At 37.5% G+C, this 5187-nt stretch overlaps 1 pseudogene; it reads right to left on the reverse strand.

Annotated features, from left to right (window-relative positions):
- Positions 1–646: 646 nt before the first annotated feature.
- LOC112812940 (RNA-binding motif protein, X chromosome-like) lies at positions 647–1628 on the reverse strand (annotated as a pseudogene).
- Positions 1629–5187: the final 3559 nt, after the last annotated feature.

Consider the following 5187-nt stretch of genomic DNA (forward strand, 5'->3'; position numbering starts at 1 on the left):
GAAGACACTCTGCAATCCTACCCCTACCACCCTCTAATAGCTAGCTTGTCTGTATAGGCAGAAGGATTTACCTCTCCATTTTAGATGGCTAGATGTTTGTAGAAGGTATCAGAATTGCTTGCATCATTTACTGGGAAAAATCAGACATAGGAAGTGGCCTTTTGGGACACCTTTACCTGGAAAATTACAACACTAGTACACAAGTCAAGTCTTAACACATTTAACATTTGCTCGTTGAAAGCAAAGTCATAAAGTCAAGTACGGTTAAACAGGTTTTACTTTTTTCCCTTACAAGAACATAAAAATTATGGTAGGGGAACTTAATAGGAAATTTTTAAAAGGTAATGCAATTTTTCCTTTTAGTAGTCCTTGGGTGGTTCTGACAGAAGAGGTTCCATTTTTTTGTTTGTTTCTTTGAATGGGGATTTTGGTCCAAAGTTTTGTTTGTTTTTACTATCTGCCTCTCTCTCCCCCTCCATCAGATCAACTTCCCCCACAGCCTCCACCTCTAGGTGCTCTGTGGCTTGAAGTATTATAGGAATCACATGGAGGAGGATACCTACTTTTCCATAGAAGGGGGAAAACCTCTTTCTTGTCTGCCAACCAGATCATGACCACTTGAGTAGAGATCACTTCCACTGCCTGAGTAAATGTCTTGACTTCCACCATAACCATTATATCAGCTGCTGTAACCATCACAGCAACTGCTTACACCATAAGATGGCAGGGGCCCTCATGTAGGTTGAGCACTATGTGAGCTACCATAACTCTCATATGAATCTCTGTAGGAACCTCCGCTTGGATGATCTGAATAGTTAAGTTCAGGACCATAGCCATTTCCATCACTGTAGCCTCTTGATGGGTAATCAACATGTGAACTGGAATGACCATAATCATGGTAAGTATAATCTCTTGGTGGTGGTGCTTAATCTCTTGTATCACAAGAATTTGGGTAATCTCTGCTTGAATAACTGTCTTTAGTAGAATACCCATCATCTCTTGGAGACAAATAAACATCTCTATGAGAGGGCAGGGGTTCCTTTCAAGGTTTGCCTTCCTTGTTGCACTATCTCTTCCATGTTGCACAGGAGCTCTTCCTTCCATTCCACTGCTGCTGTGAACTGGTCCTGAAAGGGCAGATCTTTTAGGAGGAGGACAGCCACTTCATGGCGGTGGTCCCCTTTTTATTGGAAGTGGTCCCTTGGAAGAATTTATGTTAAAATTCATGGAATAGTCACCATTATCCATGCGGCCTTTGAATGAGGGAGGTCCCCTGGTTCTTCCACTTCCTCCTCTTCCACCTCTAAGACCTCTTGGGGGGCCTCTGCTTCTTGGAGATGGAGGTGGTCCATACCTACCACTTTCAAGTGATGGTTCAGTGGCTTGTTCTACCTGAATGGCTTTTCCATCTAAGGACTTTCTCTGGCTGTATCCTTAGCATCAGCTGGGCTTTTAAACATGACAAAAGCAAATCCTCTTGATTTGTTAGTTTCATGATCTTTCACCAATAGAACTTCTACTATTTGTTCATATTTGTCAAACATGGCTTCAAGGGTTTTCTCATTTGTTTTTGTATTGAGGCCACCAATGAAGAGCTTTCCTGGGTGATCTGCTTCAACTATTTTCATCCCCTGATGAGAGTTGGAGGGGTGATGATGGTTTCATGCTCTTATGAGCTTACTGGCAGTGACATTGTAGCAACTCAGCATGAGGGATAACTGCTGGTTCCAAGAACAGAAGAGGGAAGCTGCTACTGCTACTACACAAGGGCAAACCTGATATCAAATTTTAATTCAATAAGTTAATTGACTATTTGACTTTATGACACTGCTTTCAATAAGCAAATGTTAAGTCTGTTAAGACTTGACTTGTGTACTAGTTTTGTAATTATCCAAGTAAAAGATGAAAACTCTCTTACAACAACATAGAGAATTTCTTCTGTTATAACACAGGAGAAAACAAAAGCATTTTGGCTCCAAATACACTACTGAACTTTACAGTTTTACTATAGCTTATCTGATCAACAGGATATATATGGGTATGCAAAATTCCATTAACTTTGCTAACTCAATACTTATATCCATATTTCAAAGAAGAAAGAACATTTATTTTACTGTTTTTGAAATATAGAAAGAAGTTGAACATATCCTCTTGATACACAATAACTAAACATATTTTTAATTGCAATATTTCTTAAAAGTTAAATTTATTAGAGTCTAGATATAAAGACAATTTACTTAATGTCATACTATCATTTTCTCATATGTACTGTATAGATGTAGATTATAGATGGAATGACCAAAATACTCTTCAAAAATGATTGATTTTTATGTAGAAAAAAATATGTTCAAACCTCAAACAAAATTCTGAAAATGAAAATGGTCTGTCATATTACGGCAGCAAATGGCCATGTAAAGATATCAGGCTTTTCCTATTTTATCAAGGTACCCAATAATTTTAGGTAAATTTATTTTATAAAAGTTAGTCAGTGAGTAAATATTACATATAAGCCCTATGAATTTTTTTCTTGTGGGTGAGGTTATGGCAGCCCTGGCTAACATCTGAACATCATGAGAGATCCTAAGCCAGATCCACCCTGCTAAGCTGCTCTTGAATTTCTGCCTAGCTAAGATTTGAGGTTATGTGCACCACAGATAAATAATATACCATAAAGAAGAACATATGTAACATATATTATAAAACATAATAATAAAATAAACACCTGTGACACCACCCACCCCCCTAATTTGTAAAATCTGACATTATTAAATGGCTTCATCCATCTCCACTTGTTTGCCCCTATGTTAGTATAGCACTTTTAAATGACTACTGATTGGTATTATCTCATTTTCTAGCAGAATATGTGCCCCCCTCCTGCTTTTGTTTTCTCTCTTAATAATGGCTTGGCTATTTCTTTTGCCATTTCCCATAAATTTATTTTCAATTACCAAAAGCTCAAGATCTCAGGATCCATTAAAGACAACTGAGATATTTGTTTGAATTGCATTTCAGACAACTGAATATTTGATACTGAATCCTCCTATCCATTACTTCTATTTGTTTAGGTCTTTCAGTAAATTTTCATAATATTCCTCATACATGTTTCACACAAGTTTTGTTGGATTTTTTTCTTAGGCACCTTACATAGCCATAAAAGTTGCTCTTCATTAGCTTATTCCATTTAAATTTAATTCCTAATTTTCATTGGCTTAATTGCCCCAAAAGTAGGAACATAAATATCATCATTTAATTTTTTTAAGAAAAACAAAAGCATTTATTCAACATTGTATTTTCTTAGCCAAAACATATTACATGTGACCCATGCTTTTTTCCCCCCCCAGGTGAGCTTAAAATAATGTAATCTATGACCTTTCTGATACATTGCCAAATATGATGCTAAAAATGTAGTAATAAAACTACATAAGCTAGGGGTGCCTGGGTGGCTCAGTCAGTTAAGCATCTGCCTTCGGCTCAGGTCATGAGGCCAGGGTCCTGGGATCAAGCCCCGCATCGGGCTCCCTGCTCAGTGGAGAGCCTGCTTCTCGCTCTCCCTCTATGGCTCCCCCTGCTTGTGCTCTCTCTCTCTGTCAAATAAAAAAACAAAAATCTTAAAAAATCCTACATAATCTAAATCAGAAGGAATCAACCAAAGCAATATGTAAAACATAATATGAGAAAACATCATTTCAGTGGCTATGTTTGATATGCTTTATCATCTATTTCATTATTATCCTGTTTCATTTAGTTATTTACTACTGAAAAGAGAGATAAATACCATTCAATCAACTTATTGGATATTACCTGTAAATATACATGTATCTGTATTTTGCTTAAGAAAAAAATGGTTCATTTATATAACAATTGCTCTGTGCAGAGTCAATAGTAGTCAACCTTCAGTTCAATTCTGTTTTCAGACCAACCATGAATCTTTGGATCAGAGTACACATGAAATATTGTCTCATAGATGCCCTTCAACAGATGAGTGGATAAAGAAGATGTGGTCCATATATACAATGGAATATTACTCAGCCATCAGAAAGGATGAATACCCAACTTTTACATCAACATGGATGGGACTGGAGGAGATTATGCTAAGTGAAATAAGTCAAGCAGAGAAAGTCAATTATCATCTGGTTTCACTTCTTTGTGGAACATAAGGAACAGCATGGAGGACTTTAGGGGAAGGAAGGGAAAACTGAAGGGGGGTAAATCAGAGGAGGAGACGAACCATGAGAGACTCCTGGAAACAATCTGAGGTTTTTAGAGGGGAGGGGTGTGGGGGGATGCGTTAACCTGGTGATGGGTATTAAGGAGGGCACGTACTGCATGGAGCACTGGGTGTTATATGCCAACAGTGAATCATGGAACACTACATCAAAAACTAATGATGTAATGTATGGTGACTAACATAACATAATAAAATAAAATTAAAAAAAAAGAAATACTGTCTCATAATCTTTAAATTTGTAATAAAGGATTTTTTTTAACAGTAAATATTATGAAACTGGTAAGAAGCTAAAGTAATTTCCTAAGACAAGCCAGCTATGAAACCTAAACAAAAGATTCCTTAGTTTCTTACCTTTAAGGAAAAGCTTTATAAATGACTCATAAAAAAAATCTAAAGGTAAGTTTAATAAACTGCATGTTCCCCTACTCTTTTTTTTTTTGAAAGAGACCATGTGTGCATGTGGGCATGTCTGTGGGAGCAGGATGGGGGAGGAGGAGAGGGATAGAGAGAATCTTAAGTAGGCTCCATGAGCATGGATCCTGGTGCGGGGCTCTATCTCACAACTGTGACATCATGACCTAAGCTGAAATCAAGAGTCCGAGGCTTAACTGACTGAGCCACCCAGGTGCCCCTCCCCCATTCTTGAAGCCAGTCATTCTTGAGAAATAATCTGGCAGCACCTGTCTTTTAATATTACAATCAAGGCTGAACTTGGTATTAAAGTCTTAATTCTGAATCAGTCTGGGAGTGATCAAGAGTCATGTCCTTTTCAGAATCCTCATTAGTGAATTTAAACAAGTATGTGTGAACACTACTTTCTCTTTCAGCTCTGTAGTCTTTTCCTGTAGAGAGGTCCGTTGCGATTCTCCAACTCAGATGCACTTACTATGGCTTATGTTTTTAAGAACTAGCATACCAGAAGGAAGGTAGAAGTAAACTTTCAAAGCAACCAGGGAAGC

This window comes from Callorhinus ursinus, unplaced genomic scaffold (genome assembly GCF_003265705.2).
Source record: "Callorhinus ursinus isolate GAN/ISIS: 27379988/994484 unplaced genomic scaffold, GSC_fseal_2.0 scaffold16, whole genome shotgun sequence".
NCBI lineage: Eukaryota > Metazoa > Chordata > Mammalia > Carnivora > Otariidae > Callorhinus > Callorhinus ursinus.